The 14,831-nt window shown below is 37.8% G+C and overlaps 1 protein-coding gene and 1 non-coding gene across 2 annotated transcripts in view; one reads left to right on the plus strand and one right to left on the minus strand.

Moving 5' to 3' along the window:
* Positions 1-14,831, minus strand: part of Cntnap4 (contactin associated protein family member 4) — a 241,960-nt gene that overhangs the window by 94,434 nt on the left and 132,695 nt on the right. The gene's annotated exons all lie outside the window — the stretch shown is intronic.
* On the plus strand, positions 4,443-4,516 carry Trnam-cau (transfer RNA methionine (anticodon CAU)). The gene has a single exon. It is a non-coding gene; the product is annotated as a tRNA-Met (tRNA).

A 14,831-nucleotide genomic window follows, 5' to 3' on the forward strand; every position in this document is an offset into this window, starting at 1 on the left:
AGCTATTTTTCAGCTGGTAAGCTGACTTCTTCCAGTCAACAAAATGACATTACAACTTACTCATCTTGTTTCATATCACAAAATTATTACAGCTACTCTTAGGCCCAAATATGCATTTTATTCTGATTATCCATCATATTTTAAAAACCGTTTATAAGGACAACCCACCCCCAAATATTTTTCCACTATTTTATGCTGCTACCTTCTGGAAATTCAGAGATTTGATTTTTTTCTCATCTTGCTAATGTGCTTATAAAGAATTCATTCACCAAGCACACATGAATAAACATTGCATTCTTTAGAAAGAATAATGTTAACTGAACAATTATTCCTTGTTATATAGCTGGATGAATGTTCATGGTAAAAACATAATTCTGTGTCAAATACAAATAATGTGTTCCACAATTATTAGATTACAATAAATTAAGAAAATTTTCAATAAGACAGACTTTAAGTGCTCACACATTTGGAGCCAGGCAGTTATCTCTGAGTTAATGTATTGCTTAAAGGCAACCAATCATAGTCATGATTTTATTTTAGATAAAGACTGTTTGTGGAATTAGCTATGGAGAGAATTTTTTTTTCCCCATAAAAAGTTTAGCCTATGTTACTTTAGCCGACTATTTCTTTTTTTCTCTTTTTCACTATGGTTATTATTACATTATAATGGTCCTATCCATCTTCCAAGGCATCTAAAGCTTTTGTGCCTGAATGTTTCCATCAGCAAAATAAGGTAGTGAAAACATTTCAGGCAACAGATGCCTAAGGCAATGGTGCTCGGCTTCATCTCTGAAACTGAAGTCACTGGACATGTCCTTGCTTTCTACTCAGCAGGTGCATGGGTGTACCCCAGGATGAATTCCTTCAGTGAAAAATATTTACACCATCATGTTTGAAGCTGGGATGAAAGCGTACTCGACACCAATATGGCTTCTGACCTCATGCAGCTTATTCTCAGGGAAGATGGACAATATTTAGCAAGTGAACAAGTAAGTTCATAAAACCACTGTGGATTGTAACTAGCATTCAAATTAAGAAGACTGGGGCCACTTGTTAAGGTAAGGAGAAAGGTCTTTTTCAGGCTCAGGTCTAGACACCTGAGGCTAAGGCAGATCCTCATCAGTAATCTACCTTATCCTCCTCCAAACTAGATGACTCTTCAAACACTTGATTTTAAGAGGCCTAGATGTTCTCCCAACACGATCCCATTCACTAGCATGAAAGGACACTTGAAAGACTGCTCAGAAATCACAGACAGACAGGCTCAGAAGTAGGAATGAAGTGGACTCCCTTTCAACAAAGAGGCCTAAAAGGAAAGGAAAGATATACAGAAGAAGGGAGGTGGAAACATGGCTACAATCACATCACAGATTTCACATGCGTGCAAACAACGCCCTTCAGGGAAAAAAGCTAATTGCAATTGAGAGCAGGAAAAAATCAAGTAACATACACGCAATAGATGGATATGAATTCTTATAAAAAAGATTCAGGATGATTCTTAACAGCATTAATTGAGACAATACAGTCTCTTATAACAGTTCGCTTTTAAAAGTATCACATTTAGGAAAAGTTATTTACACAAACACATCTGATATGTAAATATGATTTTAAAGCAACACCCCAAAACACTGACATGATGTAGCAATCTGGAACTACCTGAAAAAAGTCTTTGAAGAGAAAAATTACTCTTCTGACTTGTGCAGGGAGCATTTGAATTCCATATATCCATCAGCACCTCCAAAGGGCTGGTGGGAGAGACAGATGCATGGTCTTGAAAGTGATTTTACCACCATTAAGAAAAATCAGAAAAACTAGAAATAAATCAAAGGTACAAGTCTGCTTCTTTCCAATGTTGTACTGGAGCAATCCTGCAAACCAATATAAAGAGTCTTTAATTCTAAGTAAATTAATGGCTGTCTGATTTTATAATTTATTACTGACTAAAGCTAGATTCTATAAAGTTACATATTCAGTCGTAGATTTTTTTCCCAGTAGAGATGCAAATGCCAGGAAAAAAATATTCTCATATGTGATGGTTGGACAGTAGTCACTTATGAACTTACCTGTTAATATTATTCCAACATTCTTTCTAGGATTCCTACGTATTCCTAAGTATGTACTCAGTTGCTCATTCTTTTTTTTTTTTTTTTTTTTTTTTTTTGGACTAGACTTACCCTCCTTCTGATTCTTTCATTAGTGAATCAAAAACACTGGTGATATGTATTTATTCTATAATCAAATGAGAGTTGGTTTCATGCTTTTAGAAATTTTACTTTAACATGACTCATTTAAAAAGCACATCTGGACATTATATCATTGACCAGGAAGCCAAGTATGAAGCCGTAGCTGTCACGGATACCATTCCAAGGAAATTTATTTTCTATTCCACAAAGATTTTCAGATTTAAGAATTTTTGAAAGCACTTTCTCACAAAAGAATTTAAGGAGATTTATAATTTTGAATTTAAACACCTATAAAAGATCTAATCTGACTGTAGAATTAATGAGAAATTAATATTTCAACTCATAATCAATGGCTATCATATTTATTACTATCTTTTGTCAAACACCTTTGAGGAAAAAAACTTTTGAGTTGTATAAGGAGGGAAAGTAGATGAATCAACTATTAAGAAAAATGAGAAATATGAAGTTAAAAAAATTTATTACAATAAAAGTCCTGTAGTACAAAGATATAGAAGATGACTTCTTACCTGATTGAAGGGAAGAATGATTTTTCTAATTGTCAATTTGTCAATTAGCATGCTTTTTAACTGAGATCATATTTTTACTAATTGGATTATTACCAATATTAATAACGTGACTGTCATGCACTAGCTCATCATGGAGAGGGGACGAACTCTAATTTCCTAGTAACAGGTTGCAAATTGTTGTGCTATAGCCACCACTTTTTAGCCCGGCCCCTTGTAAGCCATCTGTAATAGTGTATATTACCTAGTCAGGTAGTCAGTCTGTGTGAGTTTGAAATTTCACTCCATCTTGGGCAAGTGTATGAGAAACGTTGTCACTTAAAAATCACAAATTTTTTTAACATAATTCTGGAATGCAGAAGATCTAAAATCAAGGTGTGGGCACAAGCTGCTTTCTTTTAAGTCTCTAGGAAATCATCCCTTTCTTGGCCTTTTCCATCTTCTAGAGATGACCTGCATTCTTTGGCTCATGACCTCTTCCTCCAGGTGTTAGACCAGTTTCATGGCATTTCAAATCTCTTTCACTCACATTCTCTCTCTTATTTCTGTATTCATAATCAGCCACTTGTTCTTCTCTGACTAACCACCTTCCTCCCCCTCAAAAGGACCCTTGGGATTGCATTGGGTCCACCTGAATAAACCAGAATAATCTCCCCACTATAGGAACCTTAACTTAATTACATCTGCAAAGTGCCTTTTCCATATAAGATAAAACAGCATTCATATTTCATCTTCTGTGAAGTGCCTGTTCAGTTCCTTTTCCCATTTGTTGACTGGGTTATTTGTTTTTTTGGTGTTCAGTTTTTTTGAGTTCTTTGTATATCCTGTATATCTGAGTTGCAGGTGGTAAAGATTTTCTCTTATTCGGTAGGCTCTCTGTGTTCTTGATTGTTTCCTTTGCTATGAAGGAGTTTTTTAATTTAATGCCATCCCATTTATTGATTCTTGATTTTACTTCTTGTGCTTTAGGAGTCTTATTGAGAAAGTCTGTTCCTGAACCAATATGATGGAGAATTAGGTCTACAGGGTTTCTGGTCTAATGCCAAGGTCCTTGATCCGCTTTGAGTTGAGTTTTTTGCAAGGTGAGATATAGGGGTTCAATTTGAATCTACTACATATGGATTTCCAGTTTTCCCAGTACCATTTGTTGAAGAGGCTATCTTTTCTCCAATGTAAGTTTATGGTGACTTGGTTTAGTGTAAGATAACTGTTTTCATGTGGGTATGTCTCTGTGTCTTCTATTCTAGTCCACTGGTCTTCAATTCTATTTTTGTGCAAATACGATGCCATTTTTGTTACTATAGCTCTATAGTATAATTTAAGGTCTACTGTTATGATGCCTACGCTTCACTTTTCTTGCTGAGGATTGCTTTGACAGTCTGAGTCTCTTAATTTTCCAAAGAATTTCATTATTGCCTTTTCTATTTCTATGAAGAACATCATTGGAATTTTAATGGGAATTGCATTAAATCTATATAATGCTTTTGGTAGTATGGTCATTTTGACAATATTAATTCTACCTATCCAAGAACATGGGAAGTCTTTCCATTTTCTAAGATCTTCTTCAATTTCTTTCTTCGGTGCTCTGTAGTTTTCATTGTAGGGGTCTTTCCCCTCTCCACATCATGTTCAGCCACAAGATGGGATCAAAATTGTAATGGGTTGTACCCAATGTATGTATAATATGTCAAAACACACCCAACTGTCAGGCATATCTAAAAATACGTTAAAGGGCTGGGGGTATAGCTCAGTTGGTAGAGTGCTTGCCTCATAAGCACAAGGCCCTGGGTTCAATCCCCAGCACTGCAAAAAAAAAAAAGTTAAAAAAAAATTTTTAAATTAAAAAAACGTTGAGGTATGTTCTTGCTTTAAAAAAGAATAAGAAAAAGGCAGGAGAGTGTATGATGTACTTTAGAAAAATAAATTTAAACATAATTACAATCAGAAAAATTTACACACGTCATTGTAGTGTTTGGTAAGTTTAAAACTAATCAGGTAAATTTATTGACTTAGAAAGACATTCACAACAGACTTTAAATGGGGCAGCATGTTAGAAGAAAAAGAAAAAAACAGCATATCTGCAGGTTTCAGACAATAATGGTGGGACATTATTGTATCACAGCAGGTTACTTAACCTCTTTTTTCTTGTTTCCTCATCTGTAAAATTAGAAAAATAAAAGTATTTTTCATAAATTTGTGTCTGAATGTATATCTGCATAGTTTTTAGAAATGGACAACTAATGAGCAATCAATAAATGTTAACGACTACCAATGATAAAGATATTATTTATTAGTAGAATATTGGGCAAGAAAAGAGGTACAGAAAAAAAATTTAAAAACACCTTTTGTGTATGTAACTTTTTAAAATAAAATAAAGGACTTCTGAAGTGCACAAGAAACTCTCAATTATCAATGTCATGGCCTGGTTAGGCAGTGAGAGTGAGCCAAAGCCCTCTGTGGGTTCTGTGGCTGTTCCTCTGTCTGTCAGCTCCTGCTTGGGCTGACACCGCAGCAATCCTGGGCGACCTGAATCCTCCTGGGTGAATACCTCCATCTCAAGTCTTCTCATTTGCAGCAAGAATCAAGGAAGGAAGCAACTCACAAGGACTGGAGGCCCCACCCCCAGATCAGTTCTCTCTGTTAACCCTGGATATTGTCTGTTTTGTTTACATGATCCAGAAATACAATGTCCCATGGAATTGGAAACTTCCCAGTGGAAAATATTCAAATCTCTTTCAGGGAGTGTTGTCAGAAGGGGTGTAGCTGAAATATGTGCTCTGCCCTCCCTTTGGTAGCACATATTTATGGAGTGCTTTCTGTGAAAGGCACGGCAATGCATAAAAACAAAGAACACTTTTTTTTTTTTTTTTTTCAAAGAGCTTACCATCTACTGGGGAGGACACACATCCCTGCCATGCAATTATTCATGGCTTTGTTCAGAGCTTTGCTTGTGCATCAGGACAAAGTCCCAAATGATTTCTAAGATGTGCAAGAGAAGTCGATCTGCTTTAGCCTCTAAGGATGTCAACTAAATTGCAGAAATGCTTTACCTCCCTGAGCAGCAAACTGTTTTCCACCTCTGCATATTTCACATACAAAAGCTCTTGCCATTGTAATATACCTTATTGGACCTAGTGGCTTCCCCCACACCCTCATCCTATGCCTGCTCTAGAAGTTAGAAGTTTCTTGAATTTTGAGGGGTTGTCATTTGAAAAAGCAATGTCCTCCCTGTCCCCCAAGTATATTACTAAGAAAAATACCCATGAGCACGGTTTCTTAAATTGGGCTCCATGGTCCAGTCATATTAGAATCACCTGAGAAAGGTCTCTGGTGGGCTCCATAAACATTCAATATCCTGGGTTACGCTTGGTGTCTAGCAAGTTAGAATCTCAGGAATTCAGATCTAATTCAGGAATACAGGGTCCTGGGTGATTCTAAGGCAGATGACAGCGTGGGGGTTGTTTGACAGGAAAAATAAGTAGGTTACGGAAATCTGTTCTCTGAAATTGAATACCCTCATTACCTATTGAATGGTACCATGGAAAATGAGTATTTTTATTTATTTATACTATAGTTGGTTCTTGCAGAAAGTTGTGGAGGAGGGAAAGATTTGTCCCTGAAAGCTGTTTCAGAGATAAATTGATTCTACAGGTTAAACTATGAATTATGACCTTATTGATGAGGTCAGAAGACTAAAAGCTTAAAAGAGAAAAATTGGAATAGAAAATGCATGAACTGGAAAGGCAATCCTCCAATCATAGAAAATTAACTGTATTTAAAGGTCATGAAAAGATTCTCCTTGAAAAAGGTAATAAGGTCTTCTATTTATTCTTTAGGAATCGCCCCCCAAATATAAACAAAATAAGAAAAAGAGAAAATTAAGGGAAAAATAAACAACTAGAATAAGAGTTCTACCTTCAAAAACCAAAGGGAAAAAAATAATACAGATCATCCATCAGCTGGAGAAAATGGCTGGAGACCAAACTCTTCTTGGTTAAACATGAAGTCGGCCTTAAACACTGCTCAGACTATTTCTTTATTTGAAAATGATTACCCATGAATTACTAAACAAACAGAGGTCCAATTTTGACTTCTAAGAAATATAAATCAGACCGAGTCACTGTTAGACTATTATACAGTGAAATATTAAAACAACAGCATGATGTATAGGCACTTGAGATCTGCATTACTGAACTAGGTTTTTAGGAGGTGGAGAAGAGAATCCAAGCCCTCAAGAAATCAACAGGAAACAGGCTGTACTATTTTTTGCATAGTAGAATAAAAGAACACAGAATGATTTAAGGGACTCTTAAGTTTTAAACAACTAAAATTAATACCCTGAAAAGGAAGAAGGCGCAGAAGCAATATACACAGAACCACAGGAAAAAGTGACTTTCTTATCCTGGTTTTAAATAGACAGAGTTAAGGTCAGCAATAACACAGCTGGGGGGTTGTGGAGACAAACATGATCGCTGCTACTGAAATATCAATCTAAATCAGCCTTCTAAACAGATTTGAAATTAGCAACATCTACCATGTCAAGGACACTTCAGTGCGTCATTGGAGATGTAAGTTGTATTTCTGTCTCTAATGCTTGTGTGTAACTTTTATAATGTCACCAAAGTCATTTAAATGCTGACTCTTGGTTTCCTTATTTGGATACACATAGAGTTTAACTCCAGCCTCTCATACCACATAAAGCTGCTGTGGAGGGCAAGTGAAGTATCAAAATGCTGCAATACTTATCATTTTCTATGATATTAATAGCCCTTTAATAATAAGAATATTTGTCATATCCTGTGTTTCTCTCAAAAATCTCTCTCTAATCAATTGCTACTGTGAGAATAATAAATTTGTGAATTTTTTGTATTTATATTATTCATAATATTATTTGTTATTAAATTACTTATTACTTAGTTTATCTCATAGCTGATTAAACATTTTTAATTCATCCCTTTAACAAACTGGTTTTGAACATGGACTCTGCTGTGTGCTACCATGAAAGATGCGGTACTCATGTACCCTCCAGTGTAAAGGAAGAAACTTCATCCTGTGCTCACAGATTCTCAAGCTGTATGTTGATGCGTGAAAAGACAGAATGGGTAACAGGAGAGGTCTGAACTGAGATATTGAAGTTAGGTTGGCAGTCAGAGACTCCGCTAAAAAAGTGATGCTTAAACAGAAGAGGTGAACACTGTAAACAGAGGTCAGGAAGTGGGACAGGCGTAGGGCCGGAGATGGGCAAGGATGTGGACTATTGGTTGGGTAGCAATGGAGAAGTAAATGGAAGTAGTTCACAGAGAGTGGAATTACCAGCAGATCCCTCCGCCATGGGGAGGCCTGGCTCCAGGTTTGGTTAGGACAAGACGATTTTGGGGTTGTCCTTATCCCTCAAATACAACTATTAATCCTCAGGCCTGGTCTTGACTCCTAAAGCAAAGCCCTTTGAGTTTTTCAGTTTAAAGCCAAATGTGTTTAACAAATCCCTCTAAACTGACAGGATTTGAACTCCAAAGTCATCTTCTCAGCACTGGGCAGACGCCAAAACCTTTAGACCTGTATCCTCCTGGTTCCTACATCCTCTGGGGATCCTTGGTATCTATCTCACCTCTGACAAGTGAAGTTCAGGAATCAACCAAGGATGGGAGACTGTGTAGGCTCAAGCTGAAGCTCTCCATCTCTGACCTTCTTTTGGCTACTCCTTCCTCAATTTCTAGTCCCTCTGGCAACCTTGAACTCTGACCTCTATATCCCTAACCTAGGAAAATCTGACTGTCCTTAGAGTAAAACTGGGAGAATGTAGATATCCTGCGGTTGACTTCCCTTCTTTGAACAATGAAGTGATTTCAATTTTCCATTTTGAGTTGAATTTCTGAGCTCTGAAGCAATTTTTAAAGTGTATTTTATGCAGCACTATGCTTGTTATGGGTAGCAGGTTAGTTCAACAAAAGATATGCTGCATGACATGCCCAAAAGCAAAGCATCTCTCTTTTTATGAACATTTATAGTTATCTTGATCCATTCATTTACCCAGGGTTGCAAAATAGATATAATCTGAATTCTATTATTTCTTTTTATTTGTTATGTGAATTTTCTTTAAAAAAAAGAAACTCTTCTATTTGCTTTCTTTGGCACAGATCACATAGGAAAATAGGATAAATGACGTTTTCCTTTCATTTATTAGTTTTCATAATAAGGAAGTAGATCCCTAATGTTTCTCAAAGGTGAGCAATGGGGCTTTTGAAAGGTTATTATCATGAACCCCTTCACTTAAATATATTTACTATGCTTCAGAAGTTTGCAGTTACTCTTCTTAGAGCTGCTAAAACATTCCCATGTTAACTCAGTGACAGCCGCCTCAGTAGGTTTTCACACGGTTCTGATGGATTTTCATAGTTCCCTTATTTTCTAGTATTATAATAGCTAACATCATTTTAATATTAATAGAGCTCTACTGTTCATCTAATTAAAATCTTAAGACTCTAACTTTGCAAAGAATGAGAGAATTTATCCTCAGTTTCAGGCTGGTCAGAAACTGTCTTCTTTTTAAACTCTGACATAAAGTAGGATTCCTCAGCCTCTAAATTAGCAAATATACGACCAAGATGAGCAAGATGAGCAAAAATATATGACCAAGATGAGCAAGATGAGCAAGAAACATGTCAATGAACCTGGTCAAGCTCTTCACAATTAGCACGTGGGAATTGCTCAATAAATAGGCATTACATTCAAATGATAATTAATTTTTTCATAAACATAACAAATTTACTGCATTTCATTTTCTTCCTAGCCAAACACGTGGTACAAGAGATCCACATCCTGAACAGAGGCTGACACCTAGCTCTCTTTCAGTTGTTTTTTGTTTGTTTGGTTTTTATTCTTTTTTTGGTTTTGTTTTTTTTTTCACTTGGTTGATCAACTGTGCTTGTCTTGATTCTTGCATTTTCTACTTGTGTTTTCTAAACTGAAACTACAGATGATGATGCCATAGGTTGAATCTTCAGTGTCCCCCAAGGACCATGTGTTCAATACTCATTCCCCAAGGTGGTGCTCCTGGGAGGTGGTAAAATTTTAAGATGTAGGGCCTGGTGGGGGGTCTTCTTAACAGTAGAGGCACATGCAGTCTTGAAGGAGATTGCAGGACCCTGATGTGTGTGTGTGTGTGTGTGTGTGTGTGTGTGTTGTGTATCTCTCCCCCCCACCCCATTTATTTACATCCTAGATATGAGCTGAGCAGTTTGTCACAGGCTACTGCCATGATGTGCTCCCTTGTCACAGACCCAAAAGCAATGAGACCAATTGATTATAGACTAAGAACTTCAAAACTGAGTCAAAATAACCTTTTTCTCTTTATAAGCTGATTAATTCAGGTATTTGTTATGGTGGAAAGCTGACTAACAGTGCGCAAGTCTAACTTTCCATGTTTTCACATGACTTAATGTGCATTCTTATTTTTTTAAAACTTAACATGAGGTTTATAATAACTGACTTAGGTTCCACCTATTAAATAGAAGCCATCATTTGCTCTTACTCAGTCTGCATTTAAGCAATTAAACACAATGGGTTAACACTTCTTTACATCCGATCTCACCCAAACTTCTCACCTGAACCCTAATCCTGATCTTTAGGAGGTTGAGATGACTGAAATGGGGATACTTAAGAGCCAATCTATAGCATCATCATCATCTGTAGTTTTCAGTTTAGAAAACATAAGTAGAAAATGTAAGAATCAAGACAAGCACAGATGATCACCCAAGTGGGAAAAGGGAAAAAACAAAACAAAACAAAAAAAAAAAAACACTGAAGAGAGCTAGGTAATAGCCTCTGTGTATGCAGGATGCTGATCCCTCATGCCACATCTTTGGGGAAAAAAATGAAATGCAGTAAATTTGTTACATCTCACTAGGATGATTGGGAAAACCTTCCTGAGGCTCACTTGCATTCATTCATTCATTCATTCATTCATTCATGTATCCAGAAGATTAATAACAAAAAGAATCTCTGGTTGCAACCCGGTATAATGCTGGCATGCTATGATCAGGAGAAGAAAGACTGATCTCTGATAGCTGGAAACACTGCTCCCTCAATCTGAAGGTGGGGGGTGTCAAGGAAGTTGTCAGAAGCTGACTTCTATGCTGATAAGCGGATGATGACACATAATGGGGGGTGGGAGGGAGGCAAGAATGGAGGAAGGAGGGACTGTATAGAGGGATAAGAGGGGTGGGAGGGGTGGGGAGGGAAATAACAGAATGAATCAGAAACTATTACCCTAGGTAAATGTATGATTACAAAACGGTATGCCTATACTTCATGTACAAACAGAGAAACAAGATGTATCCCATTTGTTTACAATAAAAATGAATAAAAAAAGAGAATGAGTAAGAGAATTATCTAGGCAGAGGAAAGAAGGCTGCTTTGTGGCAAATACCCTAAGCATCTCTGAGGACCCTGAGGCTAGAAAAATCATGAAATCGGGTCAAAGAAACTGCAGTTAGCTCAGTGTGGCTGGACAGTTGGATGCTCCTGTCCTTTGGAAAAGGAGATCATGGTTGCAAAAAGAGGATGTTTACATAGGAATTAGAGAAAAGAAATTCGAAGTTTATAGTAAGGACAATTCCTCCGATTCATCCACAATTAAATCCTTATCTTATGTGGTTTGATCCTCACATTTTCCGGGCACATCAGAGACACTACTTTCTCCACATTCTTTCCCTTCCCTGCCTTGTTTACCATGGTGCATCTTTCTTTGGAACATGAAGTAGGAGAGTAACTTCTTATCACTGAAGATTTTCTTTTCCTTTCTTTCTTCCATCAGTCATTTCCTTCCATACATCTTTCCTCTGGATCTATAAACATGTTCACAGCTGCTACGGCAGAGACATCTAAAATTTATACTTTCCCTTTGATCCCATAAAATTTAGCTTCTACTTCACTCATTACTCAGGAAACAACTTGGAGTTTACTGACATAAAAGTAGAACATGCTCTTTGATATGGATTTTCCATTCACTTGATGTCCTTTCATAACAAGTTATTGCTCTAAGTCATTGGGGTAGAGGGCAGTAAAATTATGTGTGCTTCTCACAATAGCCATCTTCCCTGCAATAATCACAGGACCAGCTTGCCCCCATAACTTTAGCGAACACACATATTAGGCACAAGAGGCGCCTGGTATAAAATTGTTTATTACTATCCAAAAAATAGTATAAAGGACCCGATTTAATTATGGTGAAAATGCATCCCCATTTTTCAAGACACAAGTTGTCGTTCAAACATTGCACTTTATACTTTTATTATTAGGAGTGATACAAGGGAACACTTGATGATTTACTAATAGTAAAGCTATTTGTGTAGTTTCCAATTCTATATCTTTAACCCAGAAGCCTGGAGTTGCAACCTTGCATATTTCACAGGCCCTGGAGCTTGGTGAGTCAACCATGGAATTAATTCTCTCTCCTGTTCCCTTCCAGAAACTATTTATTCTCCAGTGTCCGGTTCCAGTAAATGATACCACCTTCCAGACGGTTGTTCAGATGCACTAACGCGGTGTCCCCTTAATACACAATGACCAAGCTCCCTTGAGTCAATATCCTCAGGCCATTTTGAAGCTGCCTACCTCTCTCTGCACTAATGGCTATCCAGTTTGGGGCTTCACCATGTCTTATAAGACAAATAAGAGCAAAAGCCTCCTGAGGAACTGCTGCCTCCAGGTTTAAGCCTCCAATCTTACCCTTCGCCGAGGGTTGAAAGTCTATTCTCAAATACGAACTGATCAGCAACAACAATCCTCTTTCTTTCCTGTGCTTGCCTGGAGTGGACCACTTCCATCTAGACTATTCTCCCATGTGAATATGTCTTCATGCTAATTTCAAAACCACTGCTATAAATTTGCCTATAGTAATTTCAATTTGTCAATCATTTTATCCTTCATACCTTACATGCTATAATATTTTACATTCGGTGTATATAATTCTTCTGTCATTGCTCATATCCATCTTTTTAAATATATATATACATATATATGTATATATATATTACTTTAGAATTTCTCCATACTCAATACCTAAAAATAGGGTTTTCTCACCAGGCACAGTGGTGCACACCTGTAATCCCAGTGGCTTGGGAGGCTGAGGCAGGAGGATCACGAGTTCAAAGCCAGCCTCACCAATGGCAAGGCGCTAAGCAACTCAGTGAGACCCTGTCTCTAAATAAAATACAAAATAGGCCTAGGGATGTGGCTCAGAGGTCGAGTTCCCCTGAGTTCAATCCCTGGTACCCATTCTGTCCCTCCCCCAAAACAATAACCCACAAGAGTATGGTTTTGCAAAGTCATACATCTGATTTTACACCTCAGGTCTGATGCAGGTTAATGTGAGCCTGGACAAAGTTCCTCATTCCTCTACATGCACCTTCTTCAATGTCAGGAGATGGGAAGCACTCTGTGTCCCACTCCAGAGTGAATGGCTCTGGTGAGCCCACCAGGAGACACATTAACTTGGCACAGTTGGGAAGGCACAGGCAGAAGAGGCTGGTGAGTGTCATGAAGCCCCAGGCCTCCCTCAAGCTCAGGAGAGGTGTGCTTCATGGGGCACGGATGGGAGTTGCATGGAAAGAGGCTGTTACCCAGGGAAGAGACCCTGCCCACTCCCAACACCACCTTTCCTCTTTATAGGGATTTCAGGGGAATGATCTGTGTATCTGGAGAAAACTCCATCTGGTCTCGGATCTGTGCTACTCAAGAGGGCTGCAAATGAAACTATGCAGCTGGGTGCTTGAGCTCACAGCACCTGGGCCCTTCCTAAGGATAAAGAAAGCCAGTTTCTGCTATTCCTATTACAGGCGACCCAGAGTAAACCATATGGTTCCCTCAGCAGAAAATTCTGCTGGACTCCTCTTACTCCTGCATGACATAGAGATACTTATGCACCCATTTCACTGTGTTGTCAGAACCAAATCAGAAAAGGTCTATAAAGAGTAGTCTCTGATACATATTAGCTGGTTCATAAATGATGCCTCTGTAGTATTGTATTTTAATAAATTACTTTTTTTCAAGGCTGATTCTATAAACAGTGGGGAATGTGAATGTGATAATGGTTAATTTAGAGATTAAAGTCAATTTGATCAAGGATATTTCCAGAGGTTCCTACACTCAACCCATTTGGGGGTTAAAATTGGTTATATATGAGAATATTTTTCCACTAAACTTAATACTTTTCATCTTCTAAAAAGAATTTAGAATTATTAAACCATCAATTTACATGGCTCCTGTCCTATCATTTTACTATAGGTGTTTGAATTTTAATTTAAAATCAGTATTGCTACTTTAACCATAGGTCAGTGAGCAAAGGAAACTGACTAAATACATGGATGTTGGGCTTTCTCCAAAGATAGCAAATGAAGTCACAGCAACAGGAGCATTCCCCAGAGTTTCAGTCCATGGGAGTAAGGAGTGATTTGAGTTAGAATCTGAGTCACATGGTGGCAGAGAACTCCAAGGACCTGGTACCCACCAAGCATGGTGGTACATGCCGCTAATCCCAGTGGCTCTGGAGGCTGAGGCAGGAGGATCACGAGTTCAAAGCCAGCCTCAGCAAAAGCGAGGTGCTAAGCAACTCAGTGAGACCCTGTCTCTAAGTAAAATACAAAATAAGGTTAGGGATGTGGCTCAGTGGTCGAGTGCTCCTGAGTTCAATTCCTGGTTACCCCGGTCTCCCCAAAAAAGGAACTGCTACCTTATAGTCACTACCATGAGTCATGCTTAAGTTTCAATAAAACAGCATTAAGTTTACAGCAAGAATACAAGTGTAGTTTGTGAAATTGAGCGAGTAGCTTAATTTCTCTAAAACCCAGTTTACTCTCCAGTAAATGAGTGGTTCAAGGATTAAATTAGAATATATTGCTAAAAAGCCGTAAATAACCATTGCACGTACCATAACTGTTAGCTCTCATTCTGCTGTGATAAATATTTGGCAAGGTAGGTGCTCTGAATAAGTAAAGGATGCCACTATAAATAGGAAGCATTTTGAAATTTCCTTTACTGATTGTCCATCACATGGCACGTAAGTTCTGCTAAACTCTGTGAACCAAAGACGAATAAGACTTCCAGGTCCTAGGTTCAAGAATCT

Source organism: Sciurus carolinensis, chromosome 16 (assembly GCF_902686445.1).
Source record: "Sciurus carolinensis chromosome 16, mSciCar1.2, whole genome shotgun sequence".
Lineage (NCBI taxonomy): Eukaryota > Metazoa > Chordata > Mammalia > Rodentia > Sciuridae > Sciurus > Sciurus carolinensis.